The sequence below is a fragment of the Narcine bancroftii genome, chromosome 5, assembly GCF_036971445.1.
Source record: "Narcine bancroftii isolate sNarBan1 chromosome 5, sNarBan1.hap1, whole genome shotgun sequence".
In the NCBI taxonomy this organism is placed as follows: Eukaryota; Metazoa; Chordata; class Chondrichthyes; order Torpediniformes; family Narcinidae; genus Narcine; species Narcine bancroftii.
Genome location: NC_091473.1, coordinates 21,598,016 through 21,614,270, shown reverse-complemented (window position 1 = coordinate 21,614,270; position 16,255 = coordinate 21,598,016). Strand labels below are relative to the sequence as shown.

Genomic DNA, 16,255 nt, shown 5'->3' with positions numbered 1-16,255 from the left:
ATCGGAGTTGGATACTGCTTTCGTCTAATTACTTGCTCAGGATCTTTTAAAGTAACTTGCAGGGGAGGAATATCTAACACTCCTCTGTTGCTTCTTTTTGCCCATACTCCAGGATTTATTAGTTCCCGATCCTCCTCGGTTAATACATACAACTGAACCCCGATACCTGATTCCTGTGGTCTGGTGCCGATAGCCAATTGGTCCTGTAAATCTCGTCCTAACAAACAAACTCCAGCTTGGGGAACTAGTAGAATGTCCTCCGTTACTATCTTCTCTCCCATTTGTATTCTTACATCCCTTAATACAGGGACCGTAAAATCTCTTCCTCTGACTCCTGAAATCATCACTGTCCCCTCTATCTTAACACCCTCGGGTGGTTGTAAAATACTAGACCGGGCTGCCCCAGAATCTACTAAAAAAGGTCATCTTGTCACTGTGGGGTCCTATGCTTAAATTTACCAATGGTTCTCTGTGCAGCCCCACGGTGTGTATTGACTGAGAACCGTGACCCCCCTATTCATAATCTGCTTCCATCAGTGCGTAAGATCGCGTCTCCCTGGCTCACATTGGGCATTCTCTCTTAAAATGTCCCTCCTTTTTACAATGGTAGCAAACTAATGCTCCTGTTTCCCAATTCCTACCGGGATTACCACGAGATCCCAGGAACGGTCGTCGTCCCCAGAATTCCCCTCTACCCTTGCCCCTGCTCTGGTCTCTACTCTCCCACTCCCGGAGCTCCTCCCAATGTTCAGGAGCTGGCACACAGCCCATACCCTTTCCTTGCTGTCCCTCCACGACTTCCTTGACTGCCTGCATCAAAATCTTAGCCTTTCCTTTCTGCTTATTGGGCATTCTCTCTTAAAATTACGCACCTCCGTACTAGTCAGGGGCACATTTACGAATCCGAGACCCCCTCCCATGGGAACTTCCCGTAAAGGTCTCATCCAGTTAATTTTCGGCTTATCTTCTCCTTTATAATATCTAGATTCCTGCTCTCCGGGAAATGAATCAAAGGGTTCTGCCCTTCCCTCCTGGAGGGTCTCACACTGTTTTGAATCAAAGTCTCCTCCCTCTCTTGCCAATTGAGGTGGTAATCTAGTACTTTGTGAATGGGTCATCATACCACCCCTACTTTCTTCTCCTTTCTTTAGCTGTGGGGGAGGAGGGGAAGGAGAAGAAGGGTAGAGCATAGGAGAGAGGGGAAAGATAGGAGCCGGCATAGGAGGAGCATAAGGTGGAGGAAGGGAATGTAACACATCCCATTCTTGTGTTTCAGGGACAAAAGGTTCCTCATCCTTCTTGTCCTTACATTCCTTTTCATTCAAAACCAGTTGATCAACTGATCCACTGAGTCAGCAGGCTGCATATTCTCTGCTCTCAATATTATTTCTTTGATTTTGATAGAGCCAGATGTTCAATGCCTGACACATCCAGTCCTCAATGGATCTGAATTTTGGTCAATATACCGAATTCCCTTTTATCGGGTTTTTAACCCATTCCAGACAGCAATACCTCACCATGGTCTGTTTGTCTTTCCCGCGGGTTCTCCCCGCACCCCAATCAGATAGTATTAATCCTAATGGACTTTGCTTAGTTATCTGATCGTCCCGTCCTTCCTTAGGACTATTTCCCTTGCTACTCACACCTCCCATACTAACAGGTAAGTAAAATTCCTCTTACCAAGATCCAGTAGCTATTCCTAGCGCACTTCCTTAACGCCCTCCCGTCGTTTGTTCTTAATGCCTCTTCTCGGATATCACTCGCTTCATCCACTGACCAGTCATCCGTGAGTCCAGCTGAATCAGCCGGGGTGCACCTACCCTCGTCGTCGGGCACTCTGTCAGTGGAGGGAGTGGGATCCCAGACGAGCCCCCATTTGTGAGAAACAGAAGTACCTTCACAGAATTTACTCGAGACAAAAATTGAGAACAAAGAACATTTATTATACAACAATGCAAAGTTGGGTGCTTCCCCTTACCCTGGGATTACACACACATACTGGGGCTCACCCAACTTTTATACAGTTCATTTCAGTGTAGAGGTACCCTCCCCCCTACCATTCTTCTGCCTCCTGGATAAGTTTGGCATTAGGCAATCCTGTCTGCCTACATGCTGTTTCTGTGAACTTGGAGGACCAGGGGGTATCCTGTGTCCCATCATGTCATTGTCCTTATTCACCTGCCTTTGTCCTTATTCACACCTTCCCAACCCTCAGGGCTTACTAACTCTTATATGCAGAACTTGCTAATTCTGTCTAAGGCTTACTAATTATATATGCGGAACGCTGACTCTCTCTAAAAGACCCTTATCTTATTCAGACTAACTTTACTTCCTACATTCTATTATCTACCCTTATCCTATTCATACTGGCTTTATTCATTACACATATTTTCATATTTTCACAGGGCTAAGGTGGGCTTAAGTGGAATAAAAGGGTCTGAGCAAGGGATCAAATTAGAGAGGGAGAGAGAAGATTAGGGGGTGGTTTTGTGGTTGAGAGTGGAATATGGGGCCAGGGGTCTGATGGGTCCATGATAGGGGAAGAGCAAGGAAGGCCACACTAATCTCCATGGGCTCCTGCTCTTCCCCTGCCATGGACCCTATGCTCTACCAAATAGGAGAGTGAAAGGGTCTCCATAGGGCATCAGGGGCCTGGGTCCAGGAGAGGGTCAGGTCAATCATGAAGGAACACGAGGAACTGTTGATTCAGGGAATGGATCTGGCGAAGAGCAAAGAAGATTTGGGGATCATGGCATGCATGAAGATATGAAGCCTGGAACTATGAGAAAGCATGAGGAAGAATTAGAATGCACCAATAGTTGGTGGAGATGGTAGATCATAAGATTTGGTGAGATCGGTGGGAGAAGTGATATGTGGATTGTACATACCTGAGAGCCTGGTTGTAATTCAACTGCGAGGCCTGAAAACGCAGCAGGAGGCCGTATGGATCAGGATGTTTGTGAATACGCATCCTGAGAGAGGGCCTGTGGCTGTAGTTCTGAGTCTTGGTGAGAACATGTCAAAGAGCAGTTAAAACAAAAGAGGGGAAAAAAGGGAGAGAGGAACTCAAAGTAATCTTACTACAGAGAAGAGAACTTCCTTAAAGTTGGCATGCTTTGAAGAGAATTTATATTCTCTTCAGTCCTTGTGCCTCTTATGAACCTTGATTCCAGGAGTATGGAGTTCCTTTCTGGTGACCTTTTGAGAATGACTCTCACAGCCTTTTCTCCATTGTGTTTCATGAAGGCACGGGATTTCCTCTAACATAGTGTCCCCTGATGATTGGTGCCTGCAATGACCACTCTCCCTATGAGACCCTGAAACGATGCGCATTGGCAGGTTGTTTCACTGCACATCTTCCACATCACTCTTGACAATATGCATTTGTGAATAACCTGAAAGAACAGGAGCTTGGGTATTTTTCTCTGTGGTTCTCGACACCTTTCCCAACTTTTATTTATTTGTTCTATTCGTAATTTTGTATTAAAAAAAAATAATGATGCAGCAAGCAACAAGCAAATCCGACCCGTGAACCTGTGCTGCCAAAATACACACGTGACCAACTAACATACTAATCTTGTAATTCTTTGGAATGTGAGAGGAAATAGGAGCACCCTGAGGAAACCCACAGGGATACGGAGAGAGCTTACAAACTGCTTACAGACCCAGGTTGTTATTGCTGCTGTAAAAGCTTTACACTAACTGGTGCACCAACATGCTGCACTATTTCTATCCCCATTTTGCCTTCCACTTTCACACTTTCTTTCATTTAATCTCTTTCTTTTGGAGGCTGCCTCTTGCAGGAAACTTACTCAAGGGAACCAGTTATCAGAACCGGGATTCAAGAGGGTGCTGAAGGCATGGAGGGATCCCGAAGGGCCTCGAGTGCTGAAGGCTTCCTAATTATATCAGAGGTTTGGATCAGGAGCTCAAGTCATTGGTGGTTTGAACTGGAGTCTCAGAGGCTGCAGGAGCGCTGGAGGCAAATTCACAGACACTCAGTGTCTCTGAAGGGACTCTCTTTTGTTTCTCTTTCTCTTATTGCTTGAGGTGGCATGCAATGCCACCTTTTGTTTGCCTTACAGCAGACAAAAGTTGTGGTATATCATGTATATTACATTTTTAATATTATGTGACACTAACCTTTCTTTGTTCATGCAGTCACCGGCCATGCCTTTAGTTCTTTACTCTTTCACTTTCCTCTGCTGCTGGTCTCAAACCAGTAATGTTCCTGACTTTCTCAACAGTTCTACCAGATGATCAGCAAGATGCCACATGAACCCTGATCCCATCCTGCCTGTTCGGCCCTTTTGCATTGATCTTTCTTAATATAGTTTATCAACATCTGCATGATTTTGCTTTCATCATTTTTCTTCCCGAGTTTTCAAAATTAATGGGCAGAAGCAGACTTGCAGGCGACAAGTTAACTTCACTGAAATTACCAAAGAATATATGACTTTTCAACAGAATAACACAGCATCTCTACCAGTTTTGAAAGGAGATTAGATAATTTAATATTTGTCTAGGAATTTTACTCATATTTACTTTTTTTCTTCTCAACTTGTTAAATTAAAGATGTACAAGCTGTTTCAAAGATTAAAATGATCAGCCCTGGTTTGTTTTATGTGATTTTACTTATTATCAATGCCATTATCAAAATTTTTATTTGTGGGCCTTGTTGTCAGGGTAATGTAACAGGATGACGATAGATTTCATTTTTTTTTTGGCTGGGATGTCACATTCTTCCAAGCCAAAGCCAATGCCTCTAAATTCTAATATGAGGCATTTGAAACCATAACTTTTTTGACTTTAAATTTTCCAGTCTGGTATCCGATCTGGTAACCTTTTTTATCCAGAATCCTAAGCCCATTTCAGGCTTCTATTTGTTCAAGTTAAGAAAAGCATTTTGCCTTGCATTGTATTCTGAGCATATGTTTGTTGGGTAAAGGCCCAGAGGATATTCCCTATTTAAGCACAGTTAATAGCTTTCTGATGTAAGAATAATCCAAATACATCAAAAAGCATTTAGAGCACAGAAACAAGCCAGTCATCCAAATAGGACTAAGCTGTATGAATACTGAAAATGCTGGAAATATTTTACAACTCAAGGATCTGTGGAGAGAGAAAACAGAGTTGACATTTCATGTTGGTGACCTTTCATTGGAATCTCATGAGCCTCACCCTCCACCTTTGTTCACACACCAACCTACTATTTCCACCCAAAACTTTCATCCAGCTTCTCCATTCAACCCCAACTATTACTTATGGATCACCCTCTGAATAAACAGATTGCTCCTATGATCTGAAATGCCTCGATTGTCTTAAAGCTGGGTGTGAGGTATTGGTGTGGCAGATGCTCAACGATTGTAATAGTGGGGAGGAAGGAGAAGCCAAACAAGTCTCACAGCATTCTCTGGGGAATCTTTGACAGAGTGAAAAGGGGTGGTGAAAACAATCATGGTTTATTATTGGTTCAACTTTCTGTCATTCTCAAAAATTGATAAACCATTAAAATTGAAATAAATAATGAAAACATCTTAAATGATCTTGTATACCTTTTTAAAATAATTAAAAATGTCAAAGAAAAAAATAATCTTTCCTTTTTTCTTCATAGCCAATTTTCATCCAAAGGAAGAGACTTGTGGATTATGCACCAGGTTTAACCTGGCACAGAATTTTAGAGTGAGATGCCAGTGTAAATGCTGTGGAATCCTGTGATCACAAGAAGTCTGGTAAGTTTTGGGCTGCAGTGTTTCCATGCAACTGTCTTTCCTCCTTTTTTCCATGTTTCTAAATGTCTCCGTTACCAAAAATTGAATGAATTTGGTATAAAATTAACAATTCAACACACATTAACTACTAATTGCAGAAGAGTCTTCCAAGTTTCTACTACCCTTGCCCTTATTGCCTTGGGTGTGCTTTCCACATTTGCTCATAGTACTTCTGCATGGTCTGATTCTGCTTTGTACAGTTGTAGCATGGACAGGATGGTTATCATAGTGGTTAGCGCAATGCTATTAGAGTGCCAGCGACTCAGATTCAAATCCAGTGCTCTCTGTAAAGAGTTTGTCTGTTTTCTCTGTGTCTGCTGAGGTTTTCTCTGGACGCTCCAGTTTCCTCCCACCTTTCAAATCATATGGAGGCTGTATGTCACTTGGGATATTTGGGCAGCATGGGCTTGGGTGTCAGAAGGGTCTGTTATCGTGTTGTATGTCTACATGTAAATAAATTAGACCTTATGGCTTACATTTTGTGATTTTGATTATTTTATGAACTTGTTCATGGCATTATAATTACCGGTATCTGTAGATCGTCCCATAAATGTCTTCATTTTGCATTGCTTCTAGCTTTTGAACATTTATTTTATCTTTTCAAGTGGTTAACCTTGCATTTAAAATACATTTGCTGAAGTTTTAATCATTTCTTCAATCTTCTTGCATCTCTTTGTAATTTCATGCTTCATTCTACATTGTGTACAATGCCAACATCATAAGGTAGTAGGAATCTGTAGGATTCAGGTATATTGTGTTCTCTCCCATTGTCCAACCCATTTGAAAATTTGCAAGCATGGTGAACATTTCAGCTCTAATTCACACCCTTACAGGGTGCCCTTGAAACATTCTACCTCTTTGAGTTCCTTCCATTATATTGACTCTCTCTGTCTTACCTCTTAGGTAACCTCTGAACCAGATCACTTTTTTGCCTTTGGATTCTAGGAGATTTATCTTGCCAAAGCAACTGGGGAATTTGAATTCACTCATTTGAATGACTAAAATCAAAATTAAGAGCAGCAACAGTAAGTACTGGGCTATTGCAAAAACTCTCCATTGGAATATATTGTCACTTTTACCTGGTCTGATCCAAAGTAAAGTGGTTGATTCTAAAGTGCCCTCTGTGAATAGCCTCGCAAGCCACTCAGAGAGCAGTTTGACATATGTGATAAATGTCGGTCCCAACAATGATGTCCATATTCAATGTAAAAATTGAATATAATTCAAATAACATCTTTGTCATTGCTTCAGAATATTCCATTAGTCTTGTCAGACATAGCTAACCCTTCATGATGGTTCTCAATTTTCTAAGGGGTTGAGTCCATTATTGTAAACTTGAGCAGCTTAATTGTTTTAATTTAGATATAAAACACAGGAATAGGCCCATCCAGCCCACAAGCCTGTGCCGCCCAAATCCCCAATTAACCTATAACTCCTTTACGTTTTGAAGGGTGGAAGGAAATCATATGTCAAATTGATTGGCAGATTATTCTCTCAACTTCGTTTAAAAAGTAGAATGGCTTGTCCAATTTTTCTTAAATGGATCTTGACTTAAAAATAGAATGTCTTAGTTTGTGAATTTGTGACGTTTTCTTCATTTAATTTGTGTTATTTGAGAGACAGAGTGATAAAGTGGTGGAACCAAGTTTCAATTCAATTACAAGTAGATGGCCAGAAACAAGCCAGCACATTGTCTTTTGATTTTTTTCCCATTGTATCAAGATCATCAGGATTGGTTACAGAAGAGGCCCACCCTGACCTAACTTCAAGATCATGGCCGATCTTGCATCTCAGCTCCATCTTCCTGTAATGTCAGCATTTCCCTTGATTGTATTCATATCTAGATAGGCATCTATTTTTTATGTTGAAATAACTTCTTGGCTGAGCTTCCACATCCCCAACCACTCTGGGTACAGAAAGTTTCAGTCTGAAGAAGTTACTCCACATCTCATTCCTAAATTACAAGACAATAACCCCTGGTTCTAGGTTCCTCAGCCAATGAAAATACACTTCATGTCATGACCGCTGAGGCTGCAAAAATGTCTTAGTTTCACCGTTTATTTTTTTAAACTTTGTAGAACACAAGGCAGTCTATGCAATCTCTTATATGAAAAACCAGCCATCTCAGGAACCAGCAGTTTTTTTTTTCCAGTCAGTGCTTGAAATGTACATCCCTTTTTAAATAAGGAGACCAAAGCTATGAATAATACTCTGTGCAGTTCTCCCATCCATGATCTGACCTGGCCCTAACATAGGTGCAGAAAAAAAAACAACTTGCAAATATTACTATTTGTCAGTAGTTCAATGTACTCAGTAGAGATAGCAGAGAGGGAAAGAGAGACAGCAATATGAAGCAAGATTTTTAGAGATAGTACTGAACCAAGTTGGCGTGGCCTGATTTGACCAGAGACTGAATGTTTTATCAGAACATACATCCTGCCTGCAAATGACACATGTTGTCAGGTCTCATTGGAGGTAAACAAAAAAATCCTGTAGATTCTGGGATATAATGCAGTGCACAGAAGTATTGGAGAATCTCAGCAGGACATGCAGCAACCATAGGAAGTAAAGACCTGTCGTCGTTTCAGGCCTGAGCCCTTCCTCCGGGTGTCTCTGGGCTTGATGCAAGTGGGTAGGCTCTATCTGACAGTTGTTCCAAGGTTAAGTGACATTCGTATTGAAATTTGTAGCAGAAGGAGTCAGGCACTTCCTAGGTTATGGATCGAAGAGCTGTGAACTTTAAATACAAATTCTCTCTTTTGGGGAAAACGAGGGATATAGCAGATGGTGTAAAACTAGACGAGCACACAAAATGCTGGAAGAACTCAGCAGGAAAAGCAGCATCCATGAATTCCTGACCCACTGAGTTCCTCCAGTAGTTTGTGCGCTGCTTCTCTCTGTTATGAACTTGACACGGTGCCTGTGAAAATTGGGGGGAATAAAAGAGAAAAGACTTGCATGTTCCCTTTTACATCTCTCTCAGAGCACTTGTGTCTCCTGTTATATTGTTGGAAACTGCTGCAAAATTACAGATACTGACTGCCTTACTAAAGGGAGATGGTGGAATTAGCACGTTTTGTTTGGCCTTGTCATTGCTGTGAGTGATACAATTGCTTGTAAGTCTTGTCAAATTCCCAAGAGTAATGAAATAAGTCAGGCCTGTTGCTGCTAGATAATGTGACTTTGTTAGGTGATGGAATTGCTTTTCTTCTTGGGTTATGGAGGTGTATTTTGTTTTGGGTGGCCTGGGTTTTTCTGTCATGCTTGGGTATTGGATCAAATTAACAAGCTATTATTTGATCATTTTCAGATTTAGAAATTGATATCTTCAGCTGCATTCACAAGGAATCACAATCTCTTCCATGTCTCCAAATCTGTGATGAGTACTTTGATGATATGGAAGCAAATTAATACCCTTTGCTTTATTTTTATGCATTTAGATTTCCTTGCTAGATTTAGACCACACATTTAAAGGTGTGCAGTGCAATGGGCAAATATCAAAAGAATCAAGCAGTTATGGCTGAATCACTGCCTGTAATGATTCATTACTTTAAATCACAGTTTGGTTGCACTGCCACTCTCAGAAATGGAGGAACAGCTGCAAGACAACCTGACACAGGAATTGTTTCACTCAATGATTCAGACCAGTAACAAAAAGGGTATTGTGTAGATTTATAAATTGTAAGAAAAAAGACCTCAAGTAGGATTAGTAAAGAGAAAGTATAAAAATACCTTTCCCTTTCCTTCCTTCTCCTATCAGGGAATTACCCTTGACCCTCTCCCCTTAGCTTTTTTTCTCTTTTACCCTCCCACTGCATCCATCTTTACCTGTTAACCTGCTCTCCTCTCTGCCTGCCCCTCCTCCCTCCACTCTTTTGCACCTTCCCATTTGAGTTATCTAAGGGTATGAGATAACTCTCGTGGAGGAATGCTTTTACCTGCATTTCTTGAATGTGAAGTATATTGGAAAAACACCATGTAGTAATTCCCTAATTCTGTCTTCTAAGTACAGACTGAACTAAAGGTGTTCCAACTGTGACTAAAATTCATGCAGTCATGTATAATTTTCATGTTGCTTCTGCAACTATACTATGGTTAATTAGCAGAGCAAATCTATGTTATTAATCCCACAGAAAGCTATGCATTTCAACTTGAGTTATTTTGAGTATGTTAATTATTTGTAGAGTGGCTGTTGATTCATCAGTGTGAACCTGAATCAATATGAAATCCTACCTGAGTATAAGGATTGTGGCCAGGGTTCTGAGTTCTGATTAAATTAAAAAAAAATCACTGATTAAATAATCTGTGTGGTTTTGTGAAAATTAGTCATTTATGTTTTAAAATAACTTGAAAACATGAGGAAAAAATATAAATCTTTTGACAAAATGAACCAACCTTGCAAAATGCAATTTTAAATCTGGTTATTTATACTTTAAAGTCCATGGTTGAATACAACAATTTTTATAACTCTTGGAAAGTTTATTTGAAAATAAAAAGGACCAGTCATGGCAAAAGAAAACTGAGAATTATGAGTATGGTCGCAGCATTCATTAACACAATAGGATTATACTGCTATGTTGACTGGTTTCCAAGAATAAGTGCTTTCTGAGGAAGGCCTTTCTGAGGAAGGCCCTTCTGAAACCATGTTTGTACTTTTGCCTGAGACCAAGTCAAACACATGAGACCAATCAATTTTTTTTTAAAAAAGGATTCTATGTTAAATGTGGGACTTGATCAGAACCTGAAAACTAAAAATTCTTATCAAAGTTTTGGTCAAGAAATTGAAAGGTAGTACTGGGATGGGAGAGGGAGAGGAGTTAAATAAGAACATTTTCAGATGCTGGGGTCAAGTGCAAGATGTAAATATGCTGGAGAAACTCAGCAGGTCACGGAGCATCCAGGAGTGGGAGAGGAATGTTACTGAAGTCATGTACTAGTTAATGCTTGAGTTCTGTCTCACTCAGCATAAATAGTTCTGGATGTAGAACTCAGCTATACATTTGCTAAATTTCCACATAGCAGCAAAATGAGGAGTCTTGGAGAACAAAAACACAAATTGCAAAAAATGGCACCAATTCAATGAAGGCTAAAAAAAAAAGCATATCATGCCTGAGGGCTTGTTTTTGGGAGGATAAAATTGATTTTTTTAAAAGCTGGAATGGGTCAGCATGGTTGGTGTAGCGATTAGCACAACACTGTTATAGCGTCAATGACTAGGCTTTGAATCCTGCGCTCTCTGAAAGGAATTTGTACGTTCTCCCTGTTTCTGTACGTGTTTTTTTTTCCAGGTGCTCTTGTTTACTCCCGCCCTTAAAAACCTACCAAGGTTGTAGGTCAGTTGGGTGTATTTGGGTGGCATTGCTTGGGGGCCTGCCATCATGCAAAATGAATAAATAAATAGATTGGAATTTTAATGAAGAAGAAAGCAAAGGTGATGAATGTTGGGGCCACTTTAAATTGCCTGAATAAGTCGATCAATGCTAGAATCTGGGAGGATTTAATGGGAATGCAGGGATCGTAATATAGAATTAGCATGATATGATGCTTGATGGTTGTCCAAGACCTCGAGGGCCAAAGGGCACAGTTTTGTGCTGTGTGATGCTCTAACTCCATGACTGGTAGGCACAATGATCATGTGAGAGTGATTGTAGGTGGTCTTCTGGAGGTCAGCATCTAGCTGATTGTCAAGAGTCTCTGTGAGTTGAAAAGTCATCAGAGTTAGATGCAGGAGTTGGCCATTCAACAACTATGCCTATTCACATTTTATTAAGGTCATGGCTGAGCTTTTACCTCAGCACTTTCCCCTGCTTTAACCCCATGTTCCACAATATCTAAAATTCTTTGTCTGGAATATAAGCAGTAACAGACTCTGCAGCCTGTAATGAATTCCAAATTGTTGTGCTTGGTTTTTAATTAATGATAGTCCAATTCTCCAGATTACTGGAAAGGGGATTTCAACAGGGCACTATGTCCGTGCTTTCTGCAGGATTTCTCTGAACTCGTGCAAGCTTGAAGCACTATTCCCGGAAAAAAATGTAGATGAATTTATCAAACAACACACAATCTAGACCCCAATGAGAATGACACAAACAGAAGATCAACACATATATAACCAAAAAAAACATATATCACATTATTACAGTTATTGATTAAATACATTTTGACTTATTTAAAGAAAAAGAAAACTGCAATAAAACCCCATCTAAATCCTAACTAAACCCTCCCTCCCATCCCTCAACTCCTACCATCTAAAGCATCTAAATTACTAAAATACATAATGAATATAATTATATTTTGGATTGCTTTAGGAAATGCTCGAAGATCCCAAAGGATCAAAGGAATTATTTATAATTTCAAACCTAATGTTTGAGCATATGGGCTCCAAATCTGTAAAAATATAGAATATTTACCTCTCAAGTTATATGTATTTTTTTCTTATGGAATACAACTTTGAATCTCTGTTTGCCATCTTCCTAATGTTAATGAAACATCTGATTTCCAAGTGACAGCAATATATTTCCTTGCTATTACCAAAGCTAATTTAACAAATTTCAACTGAAAATCTAATAAACATAGTTTAGGAGTTATGTTTTCAAAATTTCCCATCAAAAATAACTCAGGGTTCAATGGAAAAATAACACCTGTATCGTGTTGTAAAAACCTACAAAAATTTCCATCTATTCAGTTTCTGAGGCTAATGATGTAAAAAATTATAATGAAGTAATCAATATCTTACATTAATTGAATTAGATATAACCTCTTTACATGAATTTTGCCAAATTTGTTGATCTATTGATATATTTAAATCTTGTTCCCATCTTTCTCTTGACTTAAGTAAACCTAATTTAGATGTTTTCTCTTGTAACATCATATATGCTATTGAAATAAACTTTTTAACCATTCCATCTATAATCAACTGTTCTAAATCGGTAGGATCTTTTAATACCATATCTGGTCCTAATTTCTCTCTTAAATAAGCTCTCAATTGAAAATAACAAAAAAGTATATTATGTAGGATATCATACTTAATTTTTAACTGATCAAGTGACATTAATCTACCATTTTCATAACAATCCCCTATTTTAGAAATTCCTTTAGTATCCAGATATTTAAAAAAGGGTTATCTTTTGGAAAAAAGTGAGGATTAATTAATGGTGTTTTTGATGACAAAAGACTTCCATCATTTTTAAACTTGACCTTATTCCAAACATTAATCAAATGTTTCAATAATGGAGCATCTCTGTCAGTAACCTTTAACCTTGGTTCTCATTTATAAATAAATTGCTCAGGTATGCTTTCTCTAATCTTGTTTAACTCAATTTCCACCCATGATGGTTTAATATTCCCAAATAAGAAAACAATAAACGTTAATTGTGCTGCTTTATACTAATTCTTAAAATTAGGAAATTATAATCCACCTAATTCATATTTCCATGTTAATTTTTCTAACTATATTCTTGCCATCTTACCTTTCCTAAGAAATTTCCTAAATTGTTTATTTAAATCCTGAAAAAAATTTTGAGGTACAGAAAATGGTAAAATCTGAAACAAATATTGAATTCTTGGAAAAATATTCATTTATGGAATAATGACAGTGATACAGATCAATAATTCATGCATTTCAATTTAATCAAATCTGTTTGTCTGGATAACATAATTGTAATTGATATGCGCCGAAGTTCTGCTGGGCTTGCTGCCAGCTGAGAAAACTTTAAAGTAGCAAGTAGTGTATCTGAATGCTATGGTAGTTAATAACTTCAAAGGGTCGTTTTTAAATATTTTTATTGAGTTTAACATCCAAATCCTACATGCAAAGTTATCTAATATAACAAACATCAGGTCATATCTTATAAATATCAAATATTAAATATAAAATGTAAATCAATAATCTATTTATTTAACTTGACATCATTGTTTATTTAACTTGACATCAAATCTATCAATATTATAACAGTTTATCCCTTTCTCATAATATATTCCAATATAGTTCTGGATAGAAAATAGATAAGACTAAATTAAACAATCTCTTTTTTTAAAACAAAGGGTCAATTCTATATTAATTAATGATATGATTCATGATCATACCAATTCTTATTCTAAATGCAGCAGAGAAACTGAGTTGATCATTAACATTCATGATAGAACACCATGATATGAATTTGGACGAGTTGGTTCAAGGATCAAAGTAATTTGACTGTTAGAACAAGAGAAGCTTTTGTGCTATTTTGACATTTCTGGGCATAATGTTAGCCTGTGGCTACAGTAAGCATACTATTTGAACTGAGTAACATTTATTTAAATGGAGAATGTGAAATATAGTAAAACCCCGGTACCTGGAATCCAGCAACCGGCAGAAAAAAAATGAAGAAAACACATTTTAAAAATTAAATAAATAACAATAAAATAATAGGTAAAAATACACAAGTTTAAAAATGCATAAGTAAATGTTCTCTGAAGTAACACATAAACCATTGTAAAAATGGGAGTAAATATTGAGCCAGTGGAGTGCCTTTGCTCATAGCAGCTGTTTGAATAAAGTTTCAATAAAGTTGTGTTTGAATAAATGGCATTGCCTCGGACGAAGAGCTGGTTGATGCCGATCGCCATTGAGGTGACTCTCTTAAAGTGCCCCCTTATCCCTGCTTAGGAAGAGTCAGAGCCTTTTTCTGTAAATTTGCAGGATGGAGGGCAGATTTGTTATCTATAATATTTTTGTTCATCTTCTGAGTGGATCCGTGAAGGGGAAGAACCTACAGATGCATCGATGGATAAATGTTTTCAAAAACATGTGATGCAAAATAAAGAAAAATGCTTTAAGATTTATATATTCATGCAAGTGAAGTTTGTTCAGTGTAAGTACAATATATTTTTGTCTTTTGTCTTATAAACTGTTTATTCTTCATGCAGGTATCATAGTTGGCCATTTTAAAAGTAAGTCTCAAGCAACCAGAAAATACACATATTTGGCATCCACCATTCCCCATTAGTGCTGGATACCAAAGGTTTTACTGTAACATTAAACGTTTGTAGACTACGCCGTGATCCAGTTTAAGCTGCTGAAGACAAGCAAGGAATATAGTGAAACCTGATATTATTGTAAGTTTAATAAATATACTTGGCTTGGAAACAGGCATGAGGTTTACTTGATACTGAAATCAAGGAAGTTATCTTGCACAGAATGGTTGATATCATTATAGACTCAGAATGAGAGGTCAAAGGTAATATTTAGTTGATTGTATTTAAATCATAGTGATCACAATTGTTGGCACAAAAGACAATATAATCATCTGGATTACACTTAACTGCAGTTTAAGCCATGCTTGATTGCCATGACGACAGATTGTGCTTTGCAGATGTAAATTTATAAAAGATGTTGCAACGAACCTTTGATAACATCCCCCAGCATTAAGCACGGTGTTTGGCTTCTGTTATCATAAAGGCACAGATCTCTCCTTCAGAGCTTCTGGTTTTCCGTCACTTTAACTTACCTTTCCTTTCCCATGCTAACCACTCTTGTCTGTGGCCTGCAATGTTACAAGACCTCACGCAAGCTTGAGGATTTCTTCCTCTGTTGGATATGTTGCAATTATTCAGTCACCAGTGAATCTTTTTTTTTTGTGAAAATTTTATTTAAGAATTTTACAAAACCAAAAAAAAAATATAATCTAAAACTACCCCTTACTACCCCCCCCTCCCACCTACCCCCCCTACAAACCCCACTTTGGAGCTTATTTTTTAAAAAAACCCACAATATCAGGTAATAACAGGTTGCAGTATGGTGTGCAATCCTTTACATCTTTCATCACATATAAAATTTTTACTTAACATCCAAACCCATACATTCCAAATACAAACTCCACATTTTAACAAAAAAAAGAATAATTATTCTGCAAATTTTACATTATCTTTTCCAAATAAATACATGATTGAATTTCGTTATGCCATCTCAGTTCAACATAATTTTTCCAAGTAACAGCTATACGTTTTCTAACTACAGCCAGTCCTAAACATATAAATGCAATTTGAGGTTTCTTCAATCGCAGACCTGTCGTAATTGTATTCATATATCCCAATAAACATATCCATGGGTCAATTTATAGATCTATTTTGAATAAATCTCGCAAAAATTTAATTACTTTTTCCCAGCAGGGCTTAACCTTTGTACATTCCCATACTGAATAACCATATAACCATATACAGCACAGAACAGGCTAATTTAGCCCTACTAGTCCATGCCGGAACAAATCCCCACCCTCCTAGTCCCACTGACCAGCACCTGGTCCATACCCCTCCAATCCTCTCCCCTCCATGTAATTATCCAGTCTTTTCTTAAATAAATAACGTCCCTGCTTCAACCACCTCCGCCGGAAGCTTATTCCACATCCCAACCACCCTTTGCATGAAGAAATTTCCCCTCATATTCCCCTTTCAATCTCAAACCATGGCCTCTAGTTTACATATCCCCCACTCTTAATTGAAAAAGC

At 38.3% G+C, this 16,255-nt stretch overlaps 1 long non-coding RNA gene across 3 annotated transcripts in view; it reads left to right on the top strand.

Annotated features, from left to right (window-relative positions):
- LOC138762637 (uncharacterized) overlaps window positions 1–15,567 on the top strand; it is a 130,075-nt gene extending 114,508 nt beyond the window's left edge. For 2 of the 3 annotated variants that reach the window (XR_011357003.1, XR_011357002.1), the window contains 3 exons: window positions 5,615–5,732; window positions 6,675–6,796; window positions 14,679–15,567. This is a non-coding gene — a long non-coding RNA (uncharacterized lncRNA). The remainder of the gene's footprint in view (window positions 1–5,614; window positions 5,733–6,674; window positions 6,797–14,678) is intronic. The other variant, XR_011357004.1, reaches the window with a different exon arrangement.
- The last annotated feature ends 688 nt before the right edge of the window (window positions 15,568–16,255 follow it).